The sequence below is a fragment of the Dromiciops gliroides genome, chromosome 2 (assembly GCF_019393635.1).
Source record: "Dromiciops gliroides isolate mDroGli1 chromosome 2, mDroGli1.pri, whole genome shotgun sequence".
In the NCBI taxonomy this organism is placed as follows: Eukaryota; Metazoa; Chordata; class Mammalia; order Microbiotheria; family Microbiotheriidae; genus Dromiciops; species Dromiciops gliroides.
The window spans coordinates 520,339,945-520,366,951 of NC_057862.1; the positions used below are offsets into that span (position 1 = coordinate 520,339,945).

Consider the following 27,007-nt stretch of genomic DNA (forward strand, 5'->3'; position numbering starts at 1 on the left):
GAGACAGAAGTCTGTAGGCATTCTGTTCAGAGGACAGCAAGGGAAATTGAAGCTAGTGAGACATGTAAACAGAAGCTGAAGCAAAGGGGTTCTCAAGTTCCAACCTGGAGAAACAACAGCATGGGGCAAAGCCATCACCCAGTAGGAGATGGAGCTAGGATGGAGGTGCCTGGGAGGTGTTCATTACAGAAACCCTCCAGGAAGACTGAGGTCAGTGCAATTTCTGATTTCTGGTCATGACCTAGCAAGGTCACAAAAGGGGAAACAGTCACTTTTTGATGGGCACAAGGAGACAGACATAGGAAAGAGGTAGTCAGGTAGGACGGTCATGGGACCTTCAGGAATCCTGAAAGCTAAGGTAGTCTCAAATATTCCACTGAGGCCCATTAGAGTAATGTTGTTGTTCAGTCACTTTCATCATGTCTGACTCTTGTGATCCCATTTGGGCTTTTCTTGGTGAAGATACTAGAGGAGTTTGCCATTTCCTTCTCCAGAGCCATATCAAGGGACAAAAGGAGCATTCATTAGATAACTGTACAAAAAGGAGAAAGATAACAAGATCACCAGGATCATAGATGTAGAGTTGGAAGGGACCTCATAGGCCATGTAAACTAACCTCTCTTATTTTACAAATGAGGAAACTGAGACCCAGGGAATTAAAGGGATTTGACCAAGGTAACATAGGTAATAAGCTTGAAAGCCAGGGTTTGAATACAGGTCCACTGACTTCAGGGTCAGTGTTCTTTCTGCTACACAAAAGTAGAAGCCAACAACCAAAGAAGAAGATAGGGCCTTGTCTCAAGTCTTGTCCTGGTCCCTATTCTAGAATAGGGATGAAGAAGCCAGAGAGACCAGGACCCAGCTACCTTATCCAGAACATCAGCAGGGCATTGGCCACAGCCACCAGATGGAATCCAGGCTGCAGGAGAGACAGGTCCTAGGCCTTACAACCCCATCCAGAAGTATGAGCAAAGGCAGAGGTTGGCCTTGGCACAAAGCCCCATCAGAAATGAAGGCTAGAGACATGAGTAAAAAGAAGAAAACTCCTATTACAATGATGAAATTATAAAGGCTAAGAAAAACCCCAGGAACTAAAGTCAGAATCACTCAAGACTATTCTGCATTTACCTTAAAGGAAAGGAAATATTTGAATATGATATACCAAAAGGCAAAAGAAAAAAGGTTTACAACCATGAATAACATATCTTGCAAAACTTAGTATGCTCTTACAGGGAAAAGAAAACAGAAAAAAACCAGAAGACTTTCAAGTATTCCTGATGAAAATATAAGAGCCAGATAGAATCTTTAAAACACAGAACAAAGGAGAAAAAAGAAACCTAGAAAGGTAAAAACATTTGAACAACTTGAGGAGGTTAGATGATAAATAGCCAGCTGGACAGCTCAGTGCTGAACTTGGACTCAGGAAGACCTGAGCTCAAATCCTGCCTCAGACACTTATTAACTAGTGTCACCCCGGGCAAGTCATTTAATGTCTGTCTGCCTCAGTTTCCTCATCTCTACAATGGGGTTAACACCTTCCTGTGTTGTTGCAAGGATGCTGCTCATCATATAGTATTGCTATTACTGTGTACTGTACAATGTTTTCCTGGTTCTGCTCACTTCACTTTGCATATGTTCATATAAATCTTCTCAGGTTTTCCTGAAACCATTCTGCTTATCATTTCTTATAAGGAAATAGTTTTCTATCACAATCATATATGGAAAAGGGAAGAAAGGGGTTGGTGCAGAATCTATTATGTTTCAGCTAAGGTAAGAAAAAAAAGTAGGAATAGCAATCATGATCTCAGACAAAGCAAAAGCAAAACCAGAACTAATTGAAAAAGATAAGCAAGAAATATACATTTTGCTAAAAGGTACCACAGGCAATGAAATAATATCAGTACTAAATATATATGCACCAAATGGTAAAGTATCCAAATTCCTAAAGGAAATGTTAAATGAGTTAGAGAAGGAAGTAGACAGTAAAACTATGCTAGTGGGGGCCCTCAATAAATACTGATTTAGAGCATTTTTTTTTGCAGGGCAATGGGGGTTAAGTGACTTGCCCAGGGTCACACAGCTAGTAAGTGTCAAGTGACTGAGGCTGGATTTGAACTCAGGTCCTCCTGAATCCAGGGCCAGTGCTTTATTCACTGCGCCACCTAGCTGCCCCTAGAGCATTTTTTCATATGCCTATAGATAGCTCTGACTTTTTTTTTTTTTTGGTGAGGCAATTGGGGTTAAGTTACTTGCCCAGGGTCACACAGCTAGTAAGTGTTAAGTATCTGAGGCTGGATTTGAACTCAGGTACTCCAGAATCCAGGGCTGGTGTTTTATCCACTGCACCATCTAGCTGCCCCTAGCTCTGACTTCTTATGAATACTGCCTGTTCATCACCTTTGACCATTTTTCATTGGGGAATAACTCGTATTCTTATAAATTTGACTCAGTTCTCTATATATTTGAAAAATGAAGCCCTTATTAAGAAACTTCCTGTAAAAATGTTCCCTGTTTCCCACTTTCCTTCTAATCTTGGCTGCATTGGTTTTGTTTGTGAAGAAATTAAGGGACATACTGCCTGGTTTCATCAAATTTTCCAGTTTATACCTGGGAGCATTGTGAAGATCAGGGGATGTGGAGATTCTAAAATGTACCCCAGTTGGGTAAGTTTAAACTAGAATTCAGTTTGCCTAATCAGAAAAGAAGGGATAAAGAACATTTCCCCTCAAAAGTTTACTATAAAGTCCTTCACTAATTGGTCCTCATTCTAAACTAAGTCTTACTCTTTGGAGTTTCTGATGGTAGAACTCTAATTCTAAAGGCCTGAATCCATGTGTTCATAACTTATACCTGGCTGGAGATTTCAACAGTCCGTAAGATCTTAGGGACTAAACTCTCAAATTCCTCCAGTAGAAGGCTCTCTTCCATGATCAATGGCAGTCCTCATTAAATAATGTTGCTAAGTGAGAACTCACCAGGCTAATTTTGATTTTGTTAGTGACTAGAGAATTTGTGGGAGTGGAGTTTAAAGGCACAATTTGATCAGAGTAAGAAACTGGGTAGTTCCTCCAATATTTTTTTTTAAATGTCTTTTTGGTGATCAGAACCAAGTGGTTGGAATCTGGGAAGCATATTCTGATTGTAGATGAACCCAGTCTCATACCTTTGCTAAGGGCTACCTGAGCTTAGAGGTGAAAGGCAAAGTGTTGTTCAATTGCTTTTCAGTTGTATCTGACTCTTTGTGACACTATCTGTGATTTTCTGGGCAAAGATTTTGGAGAGATTTGCCATTACCTTCTCTAGCTCATTTTACAGATGAGGAAACAGACGAATAGGGTTGAGTGACTTGCTGGGGGTTAAGCAAAGTACTGTGGTAGAAAGAAAACTAGATTTGGAGTCAGAGGACTTGAGTTTGAATTTCAACTTGTCATGGGCAAATCATAGTATCTCTCTGGTCCTCAGTTTTCCCATTTGTAAAATGAGAACGATTGGGCTATATGATTTTTAATGCCTCTTCCAGCTCTAAATGTATGATGGTGATTTCAATTAAAAAGTGTTCAGCACTGCAGTGTCTTGTGGAAAAATTGTATGTCTTCCACTGGGTTCTATCCAGCCAAGGCAAAAGCTTTGCTGCCCTGGACTATTGGAGGATACTGTTATGGGGATAATAGGTTGGGGTAGGGGTAAGGGTCCTTAGGAATTCCTCTTTAAATAATTACACCCTCTTGCCCACAAATCCAATTAGAATGAAATAATAGTTTATTTAGGGTGCTAGGGAAAGGAGACCAAGAGAGAAATCCTTGGATTTCTCATGGGAAGAAGGCATAGCACAGAGGCGTGGCTCTGAGATACCAATCTCCTCAAGCAGGAGACAGGCAGATATTTTTATAGAGGACTGATGGGGGTAATCATTTGACTGTGGAAAGTTCCCTTATTGGGGGAGGACCATCCCCCACTGGTGGTGGCTGGGGGAAGTTGGGTGAGGGGTGGCTGCGGATCTCTCAAGCCATCTCTCTGCTCCTCAGACCACAAAGGCAGCAGCCACACCTAATCCCATTTCCCTGAGGGGTGGGGGAGACTAGTTAGGTGTGTCTGACCTTTGGTTTAGTTTCTCAAGGAGAAGGTTTTTTGATGTACCCCAGAGAACTTCTGGGATATGCTAGCAAGGCCCATAACAATACCAATGGTTTATATCAGGCTAACGGATTCTTACTAGCTATAAAGGAAATAGCTGTTCCCAAGTATGCCAAGGACTTCCATGTAAAGTATTATACTTGGTTTTATAAATAAATATCTAAACATCTTTATATGCATGTATGTATACATATACATGTGTACAGGCACATGTGTGTATTGTATTGTGTATGTATAGAATATATGCAATACATATACATATATATATATTGTATATAAATTATACTTGTTCAGAGGCTACAGCTTAGAAGGATCAGGAGGAAGCTGCAGAGAAATGCTTAGACTCGATGTGCCAAAATGCTTCCTAACAATTAGAGCTTTCTGCAAGTGTCTAATAAAATATCAAGTTCCCCTTAAAGTGGAGGCTAGATAGCCAATTTTTATATATTTCATAGAGGGGATTCCTATTTAGGCATAGGTCTTTTAAAATTTCAAGATTCCATTATGCTATCATCATTTCTGGGGGAAAGTAGGAAAAACACCCACATGTACAAAAATATTTAGGGCAGCTCTTGTTTAGGAGGCAAAGAATTGGAAAGTGAGGGGATGCCCATCAGCTGAGGAATGGCTGAACAATTTATAGTATACAAATGTGATGGAATACTATTGTGCTATAAGAAACGATGAAGGGGCTGGTTTCAGAAAAAGCTGGGAAGACTTAGATGAACTGATGCAAAATGAAACAAACAATGCCAAGATGAATTTTTTAGTAACAGCAATATTACAAAAATATTACAAAAACAACCAACTGTGAAGGACTATTAACTCATCAATATGATGATCCACTACAATTTCAAAGGACTCATGATGAAAAATGCTATCCACCTCCAAAGAGAGAACTGATAAGTTCAGGGTACAGATTGAAGCATATATTTTTTTCCTGTTTCTCTCTTTTTTTTTCATTCAGAACATGGCTAATGCAGAAATATGTTTTGCATGTTCATATGTTCAATATGCTTTCTCAATGGAAGGTGAAGGAAGTAGAGGGAGGGAAAAAGTTGGAACTGAAAATAAAAATAAAATTTAAATTTAAAAAATAAAGCATAGTATTTAAAAGAAAAGGAAAGTAGGAATGGGGACTGGAAAGATTGAGTGCAAGGCTTTCTCACAAGAAAGATTCTAGAAACATTACCAGGGAACTGAAGCCAAGAGATCAGACAGAAAGAATTATAGAGAAAGCAGGCAGAAAGCAGTCAAAAGCAACCAGGCCTTTGGTGCTAGAGCTCTACAATCCAGTCCCTGCTCATCCATGACTGCAGTTGTACTAACATGGATTCCCCTCCATGTTGGACACTTCAGTAATTCAACTTAGATTACCCTCTAATGGTGAAGTTTTAGTAACAACTGCCTATTTCATTTTAAGATTCTTTCTGATCTTTATGGAATGATAGGACTTAGAACTGGAAGAGACCTTAGAAAATAATTAATTGGTGATGGAAAGCAATTACATGGTTCCTTTCAAATAATAGAGCTTATATGAGTGGAAGATTTTAATAAATAGCAGTATTTTGAGGTTAGCTTAAAGAATGTGAATGGAAACTCCCTGGGCACTTGCAATCCTCTGGTATTCATTTCACCTCCACAATAAATGTTTAAATAGCCAAACTTCATACACTTTAAAAAAAGAAATAAAACAAAACACAATGAAAAAAAAAAAGAACTAAATTAAATTCTCACCCATGCAGTTTACTGACCTCAAGCTCACTCTTTGGTCCAAACTATAAACACCTTACTATGGAATTTGTACTGTAATGAATATTTGACCACAAAGACAGTAACAGAGTTTGTCCGAATAAACACAGGCTGGATTATGCTCTCAGAAAGTGTCTGCATATGCTGATAAATCTAAAAAGTGTATGAAGGGCCAAAAAATGTCAGCCAAGCACTGTGATCCAATCCAGAAGAAAGACTGCCTTTCCAATCTTAAACTAAAACAGCTGGAAGAAAAGCATTACAACAAAATACAGTAAAATTTATCTTTGAGGGGTCTGAGCAGCGCTTGGCTGGGACTTCAACTCCCATTGATTTCAAATACCTGATATCAAAAGGTGGAGAAAAGATAGTAACTATGTGGGATTTGTGGGGAGCACCCAGTTCCTTAGAAGCCTGAATTGTATGGTAATGGTTCTGCCTGATCTGTGGGGAGGGTAGCAGTAGAAGAAAGGGTGGCTAGCAAATAAAAGATTGACAGATGGCTAAACAAGGGGAAAGAGCAGAGATCAAGGCTGAAAGAGAGGACAGATGAATCTGAAAAGGAATGAAGGAGTTCAGAGAGGTGAGAGGAAGTAAGTGTTCCATGAAAATAACAGAGTCCAAACTGACTCAAAGAGGAAAGGACTTTCATGTTACCAGCCAGTGCATGTGCTTGTCACCAGCCAGGATACAGGTAACTGTAATAGGAAGCAAAAACTGTAGTAGTATAGTAGAAAGGACACAGGACTGGCAGCCAAAAGATGTAGGAAAACTACTTAAGTTCATTGAACTCTATTTATGTATCTGTTAAGAAGGTTTAATACTATGATTATTGTGAGATGAAATAGGAAATGAAAAGAACTTTACAAAGATCATAGAATCTCAAGGATGAAGAGTCATCTAGTCCAATTTATGCAAGAATCTCACTGATATCCCTGACAAGTGGCTACTCAGCCACTGTTTGATTAGGCTTAAAATGAATTGAATACACTTTTCCCGTCCAGGCTAAACGTCTCCAATTTCTTTAATAGGTTTCTATAAAGGTTTTGAGTCCTTTTCACCTTTCTGCTTGCCCTCTTCTGGATACTGTATAGTTCATTAACATCTTTCATAAAATATGGTAGCCCACCTGAAGATGATGTTCCAGGTATGGCTTGTCCAAGGCAGAATGTAAAGGAACCATCATCTCTCCCCATCCAGACATTATGATACAATCAATACGGTCCAAGATCACATTAACACTTTTGGCTATCATATAACACCACATTATTGATTCACACCAAGCTTGTAGGTCTCTAAAATCTCTTGGTCTTTTTCACATGAACTATTGTCCCAATATGTCTGTCTCCCTCATCTTGTACTTGTGCAGACAGTGGTTCATGTGAAAAAGATGAAAGGATTTTAATTAATTACAAATTCAATATGAGTCAATAGTGTGATGTGATAGGAAGCCAAATGAGTAAATATTAGCTATTATTACTATTAATAATTATTACATATTAATAATATTACTAATAACTACCACTTATTATTATTAATTTTGTATTATTAATTATTATCAATAAGTAATATTATAGCTATGGAGTGCTTATCTCCTCAATCCAATATTTATTAAACACTCTCTGTATAAAGTCACTTTTCTAGGTGGTGAAAGATTAAAAAATACAAAGATGAAAACTAAGACACAATCCCCGCCTCCAAAGAGCTTCGGTTCTAATAAAGGGGTAAGACATCTTGATAATTCACATTTGTGGAAAGCCTTAACATTCACATAGCACTCTTCCCCCAAATCCTGTGAGGTAGGTAAGATAGGTATTGTGATTCCTTTTAAGTATTCATTGAACAGATAAAAAGGGACTTAGAAAGGTTAAGTGACTTGCTTAGGGTTATAGTGTTAAGTGTGTCAGCACCATGATTAAGAATCAAGTGTCTATACCACTGCTGCCTTTTGAATAAGGATGATACAGAGTAGAATATGATAGGAGCAAAGAGGTTTAGACTCTGTGCTCTAAGAAAATCTAAACATTTATATCTAGATTGAACCTTAAAGTTATCTAGTCAGAACTTCTCATTTCTTACCTGACTGTACTACTTTGTGAGTTCTTTGACCACCATATCCCAGGAAACTCATTGTTGGGGAAACCTCATCATCCTGCAACATCTCATCAACACTGGAACTTCACCTAGCCAACTTTGTGTCCCTCTGATTGGAGGGTAGAACTGTGATGAACTCCAAAGCTCCCTTTAAGGAGGAAGCCTAGGTCAAAATATCTCCTCATTTCTCACCTGGCTGTACTATTTTGAAACTTCTTTGACTTTCCCACCATTTTTCCTTGGGCACTTTCCCTGATACCTTTCCCCACTCCTACTTTTCAGTTTCCTTTCCTGTGTTGTCTTCTCCCATTAGATTATAAACTCCTTGAGGGCAGGGACTTTTTTTTTTTTAATATTAATATTCCCCAAATTTAGCATGATGTATGGCACATAGTAAGTGCTTAATTAATGTTTATTGACTGACTGACCCTCTGCCTTTTAGGAAAGTGAGGACCAGAGACATTCTCACAGAAGTTGTAAGCCAGTATTGGAAGCTTGACCCTCTCACTCCAAATCCAGGGTTATTTCTTACCATGTTACCTTTACCTAAGTAAGATACAATGGAAAACATGATGGTAACAAATATCTCTCCTTTGAATGGAGAAATCCAAAGTGCTTTAGGCAAGTTTCAGGATAGATAGATGACTTTTAATCCCTCAAGTCACAAATGAGCTTAATGTAGGTGGAAAATATGGGATTAGGGCAAATAATTCTTTTATTTTATAAGATAATAATAATAACAGTTCTCATTTCTTTAAATGATTTACTGTTTACAAAGGACTTTCTTAACACCAACCCTGTGAGGTAGGTTGCACAAGTATTACTATTCTCCTATTACAGATGAGGAAACTGAGGCTCAGAGAGGTGAAATTAATCCATAGTCGCATAGTGAGCAAATGTCAAGGTCAGAACTGGATCATAGACTCTGGGTCTAGCACTCTTTCCATTATACTTTATTGTCTCTAACAATTACATGGCATAAGAATTTGAGGGAGTTTCCTGTCACTAGCCTGCCACCGTTGTGGAGATTGTCCCTTCCTGTTAAGGTAATGCCTTTTCGAAAAAACTCCTGTTAATAGCACGTAACACGTTCAGCAATTACTTGAGCATAAAATGCTGAGAAAGTGGGGACACAGGACTTTAATGGGGCAGAAAGGGGAAGGCTGGGTTCTAGAGATGGAGCAGTTGGGCAGAGCTGGGTAGACAGCTAAAACTCAACATGAGGGCACTGACTCATGTGAGATTACAAAGAACTAATCTTCACTCCAAGACTTCATAAATTTGTCAAGGACAGCCCTTGGCATTTCTTTCATCTTTTCAAGGACAGAGGAGGGATGGAATTCAGACTCTGAACCAGCTATCATGGATATTCATAAATAAAAAATAGTTCTAATACACAACAGACCAAATTATTTTCTTTCTTATATGAATCACTAGCTTCACTGACTTTTGGGTATTTTTGCTTCATATCCAGATGGCAGCTACAAGAGTGGGAGAGACCAGTAGTACATAAACAAGGGCAGTTAGCACAAGATAGACCAAGCAGCCAGGGAAATTGTCCTTGGAAAATAGAGGAAGAGACTCTTTCTTCTTTGTAAAATCCACTTGTTTTTATTTTCTTTCACTTTGTTTCTCTTGTGTAGATTAATTATCAGTCAAAGAAAACTTGATAGTAAAATGAAATATATATTCACTGATATTAATCAATCTGGGCTGGTCTGCCTTGGTGCATCTAAGAGGAATGACTATAATTACTATTCTTGTGCTTGATAGGTTAGAGTATTCTTAAAAGATGTGGATCTAGGGAACTTATATACAACCAATAAGTCTTTTTCCTACCTATCCATTTGTGTGAGTTCTGTGTATCTGTGTGATTATATGGAGGGTTTACATAATTCAGAACAGTCCCCCAGGTAATTTGTTCTATGCATATTCTTATTTCAAGCATATTCCTCTAGTTCATGGTATGTCCATCTGTTCATCTGTGGACAAAGGATGAAGAAACGGAAGACCTAGGATTGAGTGGACTAACCACAAGAGGTTACTATAAGCTATGCAATGATTAAACTGGCAATATACATTTCTGAGGCTTCTTTGTTCTCAATATTGAGCCTTACACTTAGGAAAGTAAGCATCACTTCATACCACAAGCCAAGTGGGAATATGGTGTTGTTTGTTCAGCTGATAGTTACTTCAGTCAACCTGGTGAAAAACTTATCTTTGGCTTTCCTATCTGAAGCTGGAGGGACATAGAAACCAATCTGAAGCTTTCCCTGTAATATAAATAAAACTCTGTTCAGCCTTTGTTGAGCAAAAGAACCATCATTTTACATCTATGGTCCTACCATGAGGGCTAACTGCAAGAATAGGGTGAGGAAGAAGGAAAGAAGGGGAAAAGTCACAAGGAGGAGGAACATCCAAGATTATCAGCTTATAAAGTAAAAGAGGTAAACTATCCCCAATTATACATAAAACTGGGAGACTGGATAGCCAATGAGCCCAGGTGTTATGATCATATGTCATTGACACAATACTCATGTAGACTTTTGAGCATTTTCAACCATCTGTAACTATTACTACTGTGGGGAAAGGGAGATTTTTTTTTTAAATTATGGAGCTGGAACTAAAAATATATTCAAAGAGGAGTAACCAGCCAAAGTATTTTAAAGCATTTACTATGCCAAAAGTAAACATTAAGAATTATTGCAAAAGTACTAATTGTTCTAAATGTGCTCTTCCTATTCAGATTTGATGTCAGTATGCTTGTCAGTCTCCTAACACATATAATCTTATAGATGAGGCCTTTTCCATAATAGTCTAAAGTTTAGTGTATTTCACCTCAAGAAGACCAAGGTATTTCTAAGTATTGTTTTCATCCTTTAGTTCATTTTGACAGTCTGATTTAAGCTCAAAGCCTTCAATTTCTATTCTTAATAAGCATTAAGAATTTTACACATATTGAGTCCAAATGAAATTTTTATATAATTAGCAAAAGCTTCCACAAGATGAAGCTATTTAATATGTTTTTCAGTAGAATCACATAAACTTGATGTCATCCATATATACATTCACTGATTAAACTAATGTTTTTGACTCCCTCTTTGACTTCAAAGTCATACTCAGTTCTATTCATGAGTATGATAATTGATTTAAGACTAGACAGAATCACAATGAGTTTAAACTGTTCCTTTGGAAGATGCCACGTTTTATATCAATTGTTCTTGACTTAATGCCTTAATAAGGAACAGTTTTTTTGAGTGGAAATCAAATACTCTAGTGTTCTTATTCTGCTTTTATCTCTTTTATATATTTCTTTTATAGCTCTCATATGTATAATATCCTTAATATATATTTATATATATATTAGATTCTGCTTTTATCTCTTTTTATCTCTTTTATATATCTACAGTACAAAACTAAGTGATGAATGAGAAACTTAAAGACTGTAATAATTGATAATGAGTTGTTTTATACCTATGAGATTTTTTTTTGGCACATCCTTTTGTTCTAAATGTTTATAGTTTTTTAAAATCAAAACAAGCTGGTAGAGCTTTGTATAAAATATATAAACACCTAATTGGCCTATATTTGGAGAAGTCATTGATATTCTTATCTTTGGGTAATAAATATGTGATGCTTTTTGTTAAGAAAGATGGGATCGGGGCAGCTAGGTAGCGCAGTGGATGGAGCACTGGCCCTGGAGTCAGGAGTACCTGAGTTCAAATCCGGCCTCAGACACTTAACACTTACTAGCTGTGTGACCCTGGGCAAGTCACTTAACCCCAATTGCCTCACTAAAAAAAAAAAAAAGAAAGATGGGATCAAGCTTGACTCAGAGAGGAAACTGTTAAAATGCCTTGCTAACAATTCATGTATCTCTTGAGATGTTCAAGTCAATAATAATGGATCTTATCCAAACCAGCCATTTACCAGTTTTATAGAGAAGATAGAGATTTCATCACCTCCCTTGACATAACCATCTTGTCCACTATGTTAATAGCATACAAGCTTTTTGTTTGATGTTTGATACAACTTGTATTTTTCATTGTGTTGGACCTCTTTTGACTATTTAGCTGATCAGAAACTGTGATCAGAAATTGTTTACATATGTCTTCTTTGAGGTTCTCTTTTGAATTTCTTTGCTTTGCAAAGTTCCAGAGTATATCATTATGGATTTTTAATTGTTTGTTTTGTTCTTTGCACTGCTTCAATTCATTGAATCACTTTAAGCATTTGGCTTTCACTTTTAATTACTGGCTAATGGTATTTAAAAAAAAAATTTTAATGGGGCAATGGGGGTTAAATGACTTGCCCAGGGTCACACAGCTAGTAAATGTCAAGTATCTCAGGCTGGATTTGAACTCAGGTCCTCCTGAATACGAGACTGGTGCTTTACCCACTGCACCACCTAGCTGCCCCGCTGGCTAATGGTATTAAGAATTTCTGGCATATTTTTGCTTTACAGATTCTATCCTACACATTACCTTTTTGTTGACATTAACTGGGTGAAATGTAGTTTGAATTTTCTAATGCATGGATATATTGGTATTATCTTCAAGCGTCTGCCTCCTTAGAGGTATTATATTTTACAAGCATTTGTTAAGTGCTTACCACAAACCAGGCATTGTAAAAAGCTCAGGTGATACAAAGAAAGACAAAACTATAGCCCCTGTTCTCAAGGAGCTCCAATTTTTAGTGGGGTGAGGAGAGGGAAGATAAATCCCAATTATGTACATACAAAATATATGCAATGTAAATGGGAGGTGATTTCAGAGGGAAGTGACAAGGATTGGTGGGGGAAGAATGTCTGGGAAGGGGGCAGGAAAGGCCCCCTTTGAAACATTTGATCTGAGTCTTGAAGGAATCCAGGGAAACTGGAATGTGGAGGTGAGGAAGAATAGCATTTCAGGCAGTGGGGACAGTGAAAAGGCAGATTAGGGGCATGGAGTTTCATGAATATGGAACAGAAAGGCCAGTATTACTGCTGTGTAGTACATGGGGAGAGTATTCCAGTGGAAGAAGACTGGAAATGTAGGAAGAAGCCAGGTTGTAAAGGCCTTTAAAAGCCAGAGACGATTTTCAATTTGATCTTGGAAGAAATAGGAGGCCACTGGAATTTATTGAGTAGGAAAGTGTTATGGTCAGACCTGTGCTTTAGGAAGATCACTATGGCATCTGAATGGAGTATGCACTGGAGTGAGGATAGATATGAGGCAATGAAACCAGCCAGAGAACTATTTGCAATAGTCTAGGTATGAGGGCTTGAACCAAGATGGTGGCTAAATGAGTACAGAGAAGGGATTGTGTGGAAGGTTAGTTACATAGGAGGAGAAGTAGAAGGAAGTAGTACCATGAAAACCTAGAGGAGAAAAAGTATTAAGAAGACAGTGCACATGTAAAAGGCTATAAAGAAACATAAATGTGGAGGAGGATTGAGAAAAGGGCCAGTCAATTTGGCAATTAAGAATCCATCAGAGGGGACAGCTAGGTGGCATAGGGGATAAAGCACTGGCCCTGGATTCAGGAAGACCTGAGTTCAAATCTGGCCTCAGATACTTGACACTTACTAGATGTGTGACCCTGGGCAAGTCACTTAACCCCCATTGCCTCACTAAAAAAAAAAAAAAAAGAATCCATTGGTAACTTTGAAGAGAGCACTTCCTGTTTAAAAATAAGACTGGAATCCAGACTGAGGAGATCAGAGGAGAGAAAATACAGTCATGAAAGCAAGGCGAGGTAATAACTAATAGGGACTGTTGGATCAAAAGAGCTTTTCTGTTGTTTCCTTTTTTTTTTTTTTAAAGAATGAGGGAGTCACAGGTATTTTTGAAAACAACATGGAAGCATCCTGTAGACAGGGAGATACTGAAGATTAGTGAGCATGAGGATGACAAATAGAAGAGCAATTTGCTGGTACAGATGACATGGAATGGAATCAGGGGTGCAGGTAGAGGGGTTTGCCTTAGTAAAGAGAAGCTGCCATCATCTCTTTGAGTGACACTGGGGTGAAGGAGGACATAGCAGGGGAAGGTAAATGAGTGATATGACAGGAGGTATATGGGAAAAGAGGGAGTTTTTAGGAAATGGCCACATTTTTTTCAGTTAATTATAAAAAATGTCTGTAGCTAAGAGGTATGGCATTTAAAATGTTTAAGAGACATAGTTTCTGGGTAATTTAATCATTTTACTAAGAATGTAAAAAAAAAGAATGTCAACATGTTTATTAATAAAAGGATGGTCATTTGGATGTCTCTCTCTTAGACAAAAGACCCCTCATGGTGGTGGGCTCACAATTTATATGCCCTTTGAAGAGCATCTGTTCCTGAGGGTGGCAATCAATTCTGATTGGTTAACAATGAGAGAATGGGCTATATTAAAATGAGGATATTGGGATACATGACTTGGATCACCCACATCTTGGTCAAAGAGACATCAATTTCCATATTACCTGTCTGATAAAAGGGAAATTCAACATATTTCCAGACCTGTTTGAGTAAACACAATGAGCAAGAATGCACCCATTAGCCTAAACTTATAATTATATTTACTGTCTTTGATTAGATCTTAGCTGTCCTCTCTGGTTAAGTCTTTAATAGAGATTTTCCACACCGGTTGATTTCTGGATGAGGAAGTAGAAGAGGGGAAATCCTTGGTCTTAATTAAAAAATTAATTTTTAATACAAGAGAGAAATAATCATTTCTCTCAGAGGGTGGGTACAGTAGGTACCATTGGAGATTTGAAGAGAGATGAAAAGGTTTGGAAAAGCCACCATAGTAAGTGTGCTAGTGGATAATTTAAGGAGGTATAAAAGGATTTCCTTGCTGTAGTGAGGGCCCACTCAACATTATAGTGGAACTGAGTACGCTCTCAGAACTTGCAACACAGTTGCTCCAAAAAGCCTCCAAATAATGCCATAGGACAATTCCTGGAGCAGCAAGACCCACAAAAGAACACACTGAGATTATTTTCCAGACAAAGCTGACCTAGAAGGTCAGCAGGAGGGGGCCACTATGCTGGGACAGAAGTGGAGCTCAACCCCACAGGCATGCTGACACAGATCCAGTCCCAGGCAGGCCTTGCCAGACAAAGAGACCCCCCCCCCAGGGGGCCTCTGATTCAGCTGCAGCACCAGTGTTGTCTGGAACTAAGCTCACGGTCTGGTTAGAGAGCTGAGTGGTTGGCTGGGGGAAGATCACAGGGGTCTCTGCTGGCATTGAGGTGGAACTTGGGTGTTTCACCCCTGCTAGGAACCAGGAAGTAGGCTTGAGTGGTTGTGGCCCAGGTGGGGGAAGGGAGCAAGCTTGTAGGAGCTAACAACCAAAGCACACAAAGTTTTATTGCCTGGTTAATTAGAAAGTTGGCCTGGGGTTATCTACAGACCAGAGAACAGGCCAGGTGAGTGAAGAACCTGCCCCTCCTTAAATACCACCTTAGGCCCCCTAAAGATTGAGACAGTACATCCTGGAAGCAGTGCCCAACTTTAAGAAGGATTTAAAAGACAAATAAAAGAGGGGCAAGATAAGCAGACAGAGAAAGATGTGGACCATAGAAAATTTCTTTAGTGACAAGGAAGATCAAGGTGCACACTCAGAAGATGATGGCAACATCAGGCTTCCTACATCCAAAGCTTCCAAGAAAAATACAAATTGGTCTCATGCCATAGAAATACTCAAAAAGGACTTTGAAGATAAAATAAGAGAGGTAGAGAGAAAAGTAAGAGAGGTAGAGGAAAAAATGGGAAGAGAAATGAGAGTGATGAAAAAGTGTCATAAAAAAAAAACCCAACAGCTTGAAAAGCCAAATTGGCCAAATGGAAAAGGAGGTACAAAAGCTTTCTGAAGAAAATCATTGCTTAAAAATTAGGATTGAGCAAATAGAAGCAAATGACTTTATGAGAAATCAAGACACAATAAAGGAAATCCAAATGAATAAAAAAATAGAGGGCAATGTGACCTGGAAAATAGATCCAGGAGACATAATTTGAAAATTATTGGACTACCTAAAAACCATGACCAAGGAAAGAGCTTAGACATCATCTTCCAGGAAATTGTCAGGGAAAATTGCCCTGATATTCTAAAAACAGAAGATAGAATAGAAATTGAAAGAATCTACTGATCACCTCCTGAAACAGATACCAAAAGGAAAACTCCCAGGAATGTTATAGCCAAATTCCAGAGCTCCCGGGTCAAGGAGAAAATATTGCAAGCAGCCAGAAAGAAACAAAGTACTGTGGAGCCACAGTCAGGATAGCATAAGATCTATCAGCTTCTACATTAAAGAATTGGAGGGCATGTAATATGATATTCTAGAGAGCAAAGGAATTGGGATTACAACCCAAAATCACCTACTCAGCAAAACTGATTATAATCTTTCAGGGGAAAAATGGGACTTCAATGAAAAAGAGGACTTTCAAGTACTTGTGATGAAAAGACCTGAACTGAATGGAAAATTTGACATTCAAATACAAGACCCTAGAAAAGCATAAAAGAAGTAAGTTGGAAAAATAAATTAAGAGGGATGTTAAAAGGTCAAACTGTTTACATTCCTACATGGGAAGATGGTATGTCTAACTTGTAAGAAATTTCTCAGTATTGGGGCAGATGATAGAAATAAATTTAGACAGAGGGCACAGGTGGGAATTGATTATGAAGGGATGATATCTGTATTTATTTTGTGTTTATCTTTTTTCTTGTGGGGTGGTCAGAGTTGGGTGACATGCCCAGGGACAAGCAGTGGGTGAGTGTCTTGTAACTGGAGCCAAATATGGACTCAGGTCCTCCTGTGTCCAGGGTGAGTGCTTTGTCTACTGTGTCATATAGCTGCCCCATGATGACATCTTTAGGGTAAAATTGAGGGGTGAGAGGACTGCACTGGGGGAGAGGGAAGGGGAGAGGTAGAATGGGGGTGAAATCCCACATGAAAGAAACAGGAAAGGGTTTATGGAGTGGGGGGAAAGATGGGGGAGAAGTGAGGCAGTGAATGAATCCTTCACTCATCAGAATTGACTCAAAGACCTTAATCTCATCAGAGTTGGCTCAAGGAGGTAATAACATACACACTCAATTGGGTGGAGTAATCTATCTAACCCTGCAGGAAAGTAGGAGGGCAAGGGGATAAGGAGGGAGGGGTGAAAAAAGGGAGGGCAGATCAGGGGAGGGGGCAGTCAAAAGCAAATCCCCTTTGAGGAGGGATAGGCTGAAAGAAGATAGATAATAGAGTAAATATTATGGGGAAAGGAATAGGATAGGATGAATAGAATAGGATGTAAAAAAGAGAAAACAAAAAAAATTGTACAAAATTGTACAAAAAATATTTATAGCAACTCTTTGTGGTGGCTAAGAATTGGAAATCAAAGGACTGCCCATCAAATGAGGAATGACTAAACAAGCTGTGGCATATGATTGTAATGGAATATTATTATGCTATAAGAAATGACAAGCAGGGGGGCAGCTATGTGGCTCAGTGGATAAAGCACCAGCCCTGGATTCAGGAGGACCTGAGTTCAAATGTGGCCTCAGACGCTTGACACTTCCTAGCTGTGTGACTCTGGGCTAATCACTTAACCCCCATTGCCCTGCAAAAAAAAAAAAAAAAAAAAAAAAAGAAATGACAAGCAGGATGATTTCAGAAAAACCTGGAAAGACACATATGAACTGATGTATAGTGAAATGAGTAGAACCAGGAGAACATTGTGCACAGTAACAGCATTATCACTCTATGAGCAACTGTGAATGACAACTACTCTTAGCAATGCAATGATCCAAGACAATCCCAAAGGACTAATGATGAAGCATACTATCCACCTCCAGAGAAAGAACTGATATTGATTGAACACAGACAGAAGCATGCTATTTTGTGCTTTCTCTTTTTTTTACTTGAGTCTTTTTATGTAAAATTATTTATATGGTAATCTTTTATATAATTGCACATGTATAACCTATATCTGATTGCTTACCACCTCAGGGAGGGGGGAAGGTAGAGAGCAAGGGAATGAGAGAGGGATAGAATTTGGAACTCAAAACTTTGAATAAATAAATGGAGATTAAGAAAAAACAAAACATTATAGTGGAACCAGTCAGCATGGTTTCATGATTCTCTCCAACTTTGTTTAGCAGCATGTGACTAGGTACAAAAGTAGTGGATGGTGAGAGTAATCCAAGGCTAGGGCATAGCAAGGCAAAGCTTTTACTATTGTGTGTAGATTCTGAAAATTTTTTTTACACTATCTGACAAAAAAAGGATGTTTGTCCATAATGGCTCTATCAGATACCAGCTTTCTTGTATTGCTCTCTTTTTGTATGCTGGGTCTAGTAGCTGCATTTGTGCCATCAAGCTCCAAAAGGGCTTTTCAGAATTTGATTCTGTGCATATCCTTCTCTTTTTCATCAATCTGCATGTAGGAAAGTAGCTAATTCTTGTGATCTCCCCTTATGTATCTGTAATATATTGTTATATAACTTGAAGTTGAGGATATTGTTGGGAAAAAAGCAGTTACAGGCAAATCCTTGCCTATAACTAGTATGATCTGTTTCCAATTTTGTTATGATATAGTTCCAGTAGAGAATAAAGGCTTCAATCCATTTCATGCGCACTGGTGGTCTGTCTGACTTAGTGATAAGCACCATCTGCCCCAAAGCATTTCCAGTAGTGAGGGTATTGGCATTTCTGATTTTGTTTTGATGTATCTTGCCTTCCTCTGGTATTAAAACATGAAGGAACACCACTTGCTCCAAGTAGGGCCAGCCTATAATCCTATGCTGCCACATCCATTTCTTGGCTTCTTAGTAGCAGTCACATCACAGTAGCTGGTGTGTGCTAACCCAAAGGGTGGCATCACCAGAGCCTAATTGGCTGAGATTGCAGATTTCCTGTCAAGTCTTCACAGATAATGTAATTGGCTGAGAACTCACAGACTTTATAGACTAGATAACATCCTAGCTGACATTTATTTACTTTATCATATGCTATGCCATATCACAAGAAATCTAAGTGGCTCAGTGAATAGAGTGCTGTACCTGGAGTCAGGAAGACCTGAGTTCAAATTTTACCTCAGACACTTCTTAGTTGTGTGACCCTGGGCAAGTCACTTAACTCTGTTTGCCTCAGTTTCCTCATCTCAAAATGAGCTAAAGAAAAAATGGCAAACCACTCCTGTATCTTTGCCAAGAAAACCACAAATCAGACATGACTAAACAACAACAATATGCCATATCATGGAAAGTTGGTTGGGTGGTATTATCAATAGCATCTCATTCTTTGTATCTTTTTTTTGGGGGGGGGATGGCAATAAGGGTTAAGTGACTTGCTCAGGATCACACAGCTAGTAAGTGTCAAGTGTCTGAGGCCGGATTTGAACTCAGGTCCTCCTGAATCCAGGGCCAGTGCTCTATCCACTGAACCACCTAGCTCCCACCTTTGTATCTTTTTTGATGAGGTTCTGCTCCTGTGACAATTTCACTATCCTACCATCATTCTGCTATAAGTAATGTTCTATGAATTTATTCATGGGTGGGTAATATAACTGCTATTTGTAGTTGAATAAAAATCGTGGGATGTAAGCTTATCCTCTATAAGTTTATTTAAAGCATCATTATAACTCCAGTAGCACACTAGACAACAAGTGTGATATATACCTCATTCTGTCTCTCATTCCATAGGGAAAAGATAAGGGAAGCAAGAGGTAGCAATGGAAGTAGGAAAACCAGCCATTTCCTGGATCTGTGGGAGAAAAATTAAAGTGGGAGGATTGATGGGCATGGGAAGAAATTTAAGCTGCCAGGAAGCCTGTACCTACCAATGCTGGTTTATCCATTTAAAAAATATCATGTTTTTATAACATTCTCCTTCAATGACCATGTGAGGTGGCTAACACAAATATTAGCCCCATTTTACAGATTGCGAAATTATTCTCCACAGATGACAGTCTGTCCAAGGTGACCTAGTAAGTGTCAGATCCTGGAAGCAAAACTAGGTCTCCTGTAACTGGTCTTCCACTCCAATTGCACTTTTCCCACAAATAAAGAAGCCAAGAATGGTCTCATATGTTTATTCTAGCACAGATGCTGTAAGTGGAATTATTTGGGGAACAGTAATTGAGGTGTTTTGCTCATACTTCAGCACATTAAAGGCATTGACTTTTAAGCCCCTTGGAGCTTATTAGAGGCAAGCTATAAGGAAGTTTGAAATAGCTTTTTTGGGAATCATAGCAGCAACTTTATTAAATATTGGGAGAAAGCACTAGACATGAATTTGGAATTCAAGGGTTCAAGTCTTGTTTTAGCCACTCCATACTAGTGTGACAAAGAGTAAATTATTTCTCACTCTTGGGAAATTTGCAAAATGAGGCAGGTTGGACTAAATGATCTCTAAACTTCCTGACATTTCTAATATTCAGTAATTCAATGATTCTTAATTTAAGTGAAAAGCTAGCCAAAATCGTGCAGTTGTAGCCCAGTTACAATTTCCCCTTACCCCAGTTTTTCAAGCAGGTCCTTGCTTCATTGCCTTCAGCAAACAAAGAAATCATATGCAGTTGTTGAATCCACCCTACATATTTTCTCTAGAAGATTTGCTTTAAATTTATGAGTTGTGGTCTTTTTAAATTCCCTGTAGAAACCACAATACCAAAAAACAATGAAATATTTTCTTCCTTATATTTTTACCAGCTTAAAGGGATGACTTCAAAGCTTGAGTCTTCCAACTATCCCAAAGATTTTTCTTTCTTTCAACTTCCTGCCAAATACTAGTGGAAACAATGTCAAAATCTAGTCCAATTCAATTTGATCCAATCACCATTCAAGTGCCAACTATGTATGGGGCACTGTGTTAGGTGCTTGGAATACAAAGACAAAAATGAAACAATCTCTGCTGTTAACAAACATTCTCATAAAGTGGACGAGTTGTAGATATAAGTATGATACAAGAGAAAATGTGATAAAGGAATCAATCGACAAGCATTTCTTAAATGCCTTGACTTTGATAGGCGCTGTGCTAAGTGCTGCCCTCAACAAGCTTACATTCTAAATGTAAAAAGAAAAGGAGAGATTCAGATAAAATACTATAAGAAAATTTGCGGACAAACAATGCCTCATTGAAGGGGTAACATTTGAATGAAACCTTGAAGGAATCAAATTGCAAGAGGCACTGTTCTAGGCATGCATAAACAAATGCATGGAGGCGAGAAAGTCTAGGATAAGATCAGAGAACAGCTAGTAGTCCAATTTGTCTGGAACATATATTGCGTAAAGGGGAATAATGTGAATGAAATAAGGTTAGAAAGGTAGACTGTCTGTAGATTGCGGAGGATCTTAAACACAGATTTGTGGGGTTTTTTTACAGGAAACCACTGAAGGTGGTTTCCCAGCATCACAGGCTTATTAAGGACCTGAAAGTTCATCTAAGACAAATCCTTCATTTTACAGATGAAAAGACTGAGCTCAAGAGAGGTGAAGGTCATTGCCCGAAGTCAAACAAGAAGTATATAGCAGAGTCAGATTTTGAACCCAGAGCTTTTGGCTTCAAAAGCAGCACTCTGCTTATGAGAGACACAGTCCGAGATTCCTTTGTTACTTATGTGAAGGAGGTTTTCAGAAGGAAGAGAAAGGAGTCAGGGAGGCAGGTTGGGAGGTTTTTGAAATAGTCCAGGTGCCCTTAAAGTGATCAGATGAGGGCAGATGTAAGAGGTGTCATTAAAGTAAAATTTGAAGGATTTAATAACTATTTAGATATGAGAAGGAGGAATCATCATTTTAGGTTTTGAGTCTAGTGACTTGGGGGGAAGTGCATCAACAGTAATAAGTGAGTTGGGAAGAGACAAGATTGGTGGGGACAAAGCAGAAAGCTAATGAATCCAGTTTGGGACATTGAATTTGAGGTATTGACAGGACTAAGGAATCAAGGAGTAGGACAGACAGTGGGAATTGAGGACTGAAACTTAGGGAAGAGACTGTAGGTGAAAGTACAGATCTGAGAGTCACCTGCATAAATATGATATTTTGAAGTTATAGGCTCAGAAGAGGTTTTCTGTCACATTTGGGTATCACAGCAATGGTAATATCCAAATAGGAGAGGGAATTTCTCTTCTCTTTTTGTCATGTTATAGCCCTTGTGATAATGAGGAGAATCTATCCTTTTGGTAGTATATGAACAATTTAAAACATTAACTCCAAAACAAGGTAGAGTCCATGCATTTTGGGCTAGATCAAGGGTTAGGAGGTGAAGCTTCTCACCTTTGCTCTGCCACTTGCCTCAGGTTAAGTGACTTGCCCCAAGTCATACAGCTAGTAAATGTCTAAGGTCAGATTTGAACTGAGGTCTTCTTGACTCCAAGCATGGTGCTCTATCCATTGTGCCACCTAGTTAGATTTTATTTACATATTGATTGATTTTGTTGAACTACTTTTCTTTCTTTCTTTCTTTCTTTCTTTCTTTCTTTTTTCTTTTTTTTTTTTTTTGCGGGGCAATGGGGGTTAAGTGACTTGGCCCAGGGTCACACAGCTAGTAAGTGTCAAGTGTCTGAGGCCGGATTTGAACTCAGGTACTCCTGAATCCAGGGCCGGAGCTTTATCCACTGCGCCACCTAGCCTTCTTTTTAAAATTTTTCTTTCTTCTTATTCTTCATTAGAAGGGATAGCTCACTTGGAAAGGGAACAGAAAGGATATATTCAGAAATTAAGGTAATATGAAAACAAAAGGTATTGATACAATTTTTAAAAAATTCCTACATGTGGCACAGTGGATAAAGCACCAGCTCTGGATTCAGGAGGACTTGAATTCAAATCTGGCCTCAACCACTTGACATTTATTAGCTGTATGACCCTGGGCAAGTCACATAACCCTCATTGCCCTGCAAAAAAATAATCCTATGATCTTGAGCATTCTATGTTTTATTTGGCCATTAAAATATTAAATCTGGGATATTTACTCCTTTTTTGTTTTGTTCATAAAAAATCATGTCATGACTTCAGAAGTGAAAATTTTTGACAAAACACTCCTGAAGATGTAGAAAGGAGACTAAACTTTAAGTAAGAAGTGGAGAAGCCATTCCAACACCTTACCAGTGTTTGAATTGGGCCTGTTTCCTTACCTATAAAATATGACTGAATGACATCTAAGTTCCTTTCCTACTCAGAAATCACACAATTCTATAATTTGTTGACTTTATTTTTCTGAATCAAAAAAACTAGAAACAACTCTAATTTTAAAAAATACCACACTGAACTCCAAATGAATTGTTGAATTAATATAAAGGATCAAAATATTTTTTAAAATTATAGGAAATTTCAAATTTTAGAACTTTTCAAAATTATAGAAGTTACCTTTCAGATATATATTAGGGGAAGATCCTTAAAGAAACAAGTAATTGAGGTCATCATAAAAAAATAAAATAGGCAATGTCAATTACATAAAATTTAGAAAAAAATTGTACAACAATGTGACTATAGAACCCAATACCCAAATTACATAAGGGATTGCTATGAATATATATGACCAAGAGTCATTCCCCTGATAGAGAAGTAGTCAAAGGGTATGAATAGTTTTCAACTGAAGAAATGCAAACTATAAACAACCGAAAGAAAGAATGCTTCAAATCATTATTAATGAAAGGAATGAAAATTAAAATAACTCTGAGATTTTTCCCACGCATTAAATTGCCAAAGACGATAAAAGACAAAAATAGTCAGTGCTGTAGTAGCAGTGGGAAGACAGACACATTAATACACTGGAAGCAGAGCTGTAAATTGGTGCAAGTCTTCTAGAAAATAATTTGTAATTTTATGAAAAAAGTCATTAAACTATTCATACTTTTTGTTCCAGCAATCCCACTATTGGGTATCCATCCCAAGCAGTTATATGGCATAGTGGACAAAGTGCTGACCCTGGAGTCATGAAAACTCCAGTTCAAGGCCTGCCTCAGACACTTAGCTTTGTGCCCCTGAGCAAGGCACTTAGTCTCAGTTTTCTTATCTATAAAATGGGGATAATAATAGCATATATCTCCCAGTATTGCTGTGAAAATAAAATTAGATGATATTTATAAAAATGCTTTGTAAACCTTAAAGCAGTACATAAATACTAATAAGTATTATTATGCTAATATAATGATAATACTAATATACCCATAATATAACAGTATAATATATTAATATGTATATTGTTAATATATGTTGATGTATCTACAGTGAATACTAGCATAATATAATATACTAATAGTATAAATACTAACATAGCATAATATACTAATATATAAAATATTGATAAAATATTGATATACTAATATATAAAATATTGATACTAATATATAAAATATTGATATAAAATATTGATAACATACTTCTTATCATTATTTTTATTGTTGTTATTTTTATTATTATTATCCCATGCAAATCAAAGACAAAAATAAAGATCTCGTATAAATCACAATATTTGTAACAGCATCCACTGTTATAAGAAGAAGGAGGAGGAGGAGAAGTAGAAGAAGAAGAAGGAGGAGGAGGAGAAGGAGAAGGAGAAGTAGTAGAAGAAGAAGAAGAGGAATAAGAAAAAGAAGAGGAAGAAGGAGAAGGAGAAGAAACAACAACAACAACAACAAAACTCCAAAACCCAAACCTCCAAAAAACTAGAAGTGGATGCCTCCTGATTGAGGAATGAATGAACAAACCATGTTTTTTAAGGCAATGGAATGCTCTTTCTTTTCTTTGCTTTAGGACTGTCTAATCTCCCCCCCACCTTTTTAAAAAAATAAATTGGCCAAGTGAATAGGACACCCTTCCCCAGAATGACTCAAGCTTTTAATTCCATGGATACCCTGGCACTAGTATTATTTACTTATAAAATTTTAGGACAGGAACCTTATAGATAATATATGTCTGATGCCAGACAGCTGTTTCACATGTGTGAAATGCTAGTAACAGGTGGGAGGAACAGCTGAAGGTCATTCCAAAGAACTGGGGGGGAGTCCATCAGCCAGAAGAAGAGGGTTGGTGCCAAACCCAAGAGCCCAAAGGGACTCTGGCATGATAGTAACTAATAATGGCTGACATTTATATAGCTCTTTAAGTTTTTATAAATTGCTTTATATATATTTACTTATTTGACCATGTGAGGTAGGTGCTATTATTACCCTTCCCCCCTTTTACAAATGTGGAAAATGAGGCAGATAGATATGAAGTGACATTGTTCAATGTCACACAGCTAATAAATACCTGAGTCAAATTTGAACTTGGAGTTTCCTGGCTCTATCTACTGTTCTGTCTGGATGCCATGGTCACACTGAGAGAGTCAAATTAGAAACATATCTCTTTATATAAGCTCAAGCCCTTAAAAATACTAATTTTCTTGAAGCTCTTAATTTATTCCATATTTTCTTATATGGTCCATTGGGTCTTAATTTTTCCTCATTGCTGATGATCTTCCAAGGATTTAATGAATCCATTGCCTTTGATTCCTGCTCATTTATCTGATGTTAGCTGCTCTGATTATAGATGAAATTGTCAAAGGACCTGTCTCTTGCTTCTGGCACCTCAAGAAAGAAGGCAATCCTGTCCCAGATTGCTCTACTGGAACTAGGCATGTATCCCATGCCTGACCATTCAATCTTTGATCCTGGTCAGACCATAAACAGGAGTGAATGTAATCTTACCTGTGACCACATTTGGAGTTTTCATGGCAAAGGTAGTAGAATAATTTGCCATTTCCTTCTCCAGTTCATTTTACCAATGAGGAAACTGAGGCAAACAGGGTTAAGTGACTTGCCCAGGGTCACAGAGCTAGTAAGTGTCTGAGGTCACATTTGAACTCAGGTCTTCCTGACTCTAGGCCTGGCTCTCTGTGCACTATGGTGCCACCTAGCTGCCCTATTCCAGGCTAATCCTATTCCATTGGTTACAAGCAACATGTCCACATTACAAATCCAGGACAAGTCACTACTTGGACCAGGCAATGGCTCTAGGGGTCTCCTTCTTTCTGGGAGATGGTTACTGCCTTCTGAGAAGAAACTGTGGGTAGAGATAAATAATAAATAACTCAAATTTCTAAAGTCCTTTTGGATTCACAAAGCATTTTCTTCACCTATGAGGTTAAAAAAACTATTATCCTTGTTTTATACATAAGGAAATTTAAACTCAAGGTAAATTACTTGCTCATGCTTATTTAGATAGAAGATTTAATTCCAAATCAAGCTCAGTAGGTACCCAAGTAAAATTTGTCAGCCAAGCTGCTGATCTCTTAGGTTTCATCCCCCAAGTGAATATGTTTATGAGTTTCTATACCTGGAAGTTTCATACTAGTTATTTTCAAAAATTAGCGTTTCCTGGTCTTTCAGTTGATAGAGCAGACCCACTTTTGCTATATCCCCATCTGGCAGGGAATAGACACACTGCTTAAGAAATGCCTAGAAGCATTACTGAAACAATTCTGAGCTGTATGTAATGAATGCCTTTACTCTGAGTCAACCACCAATTGTAGTAAACCAGAAAACCAGAGCAATTGGTGGAGGTTGAAGGCCTGAGGGTAGTGTATTTTTGCAGTGGAAATAATGGGTTCTAATTAACCAATTTGTCAAAGAGCTATTGGATTAAATGAAAAGTGAATTGGCTCAAGTGAATATGACCCAATGGGGCTTCATTAAACATTGAACCTTGATTCACTACTGGGTTGAATACAGCCTCACCAAATGGTTCTCTCCAGGCATCACCCCAACCATGTATTCAGAGGAGCCCATTGTAGCCCTTGGGGTTACAATGGTAGGTGACACCACTACCTACTAGGCTTTGAAGGCAGGCAGATGAGACTTACTCTGTGACCCTGGGCAAGTCACTTAACCTCTATCTCAGTTTCCTCATCTGTAAAATGGGGATAATAATGCCTACCTCACAGGGTTGTGAGGATCAGATGAGATATTTGTAAAATGCTCAGTACAGAGCTGGGCACAAAATAGACCACGTGATATGGTAGTCACGGATGACAATGCTTAACTGACATTCATTCAGTGCTTTAAGGTTCTAAAAGTACTGTTTGCACACTAAT

The 27,007-nt window shown here is 38.1% G+C and overlaps 1 protein-coding gene across 1 annotated transcript in view; it reads right to left on the bottom strand.

Moving 5' to 3' along the window:
* Positions 1-27,007, bottom strand: part of ANTXR1 (ANTXR cell adhesion molecule 1) — a 309,785-nt gene that overhangs the window by 209,090 nt on the left and 73,688 nt on the right. The window lies entirely within an intron of this gene.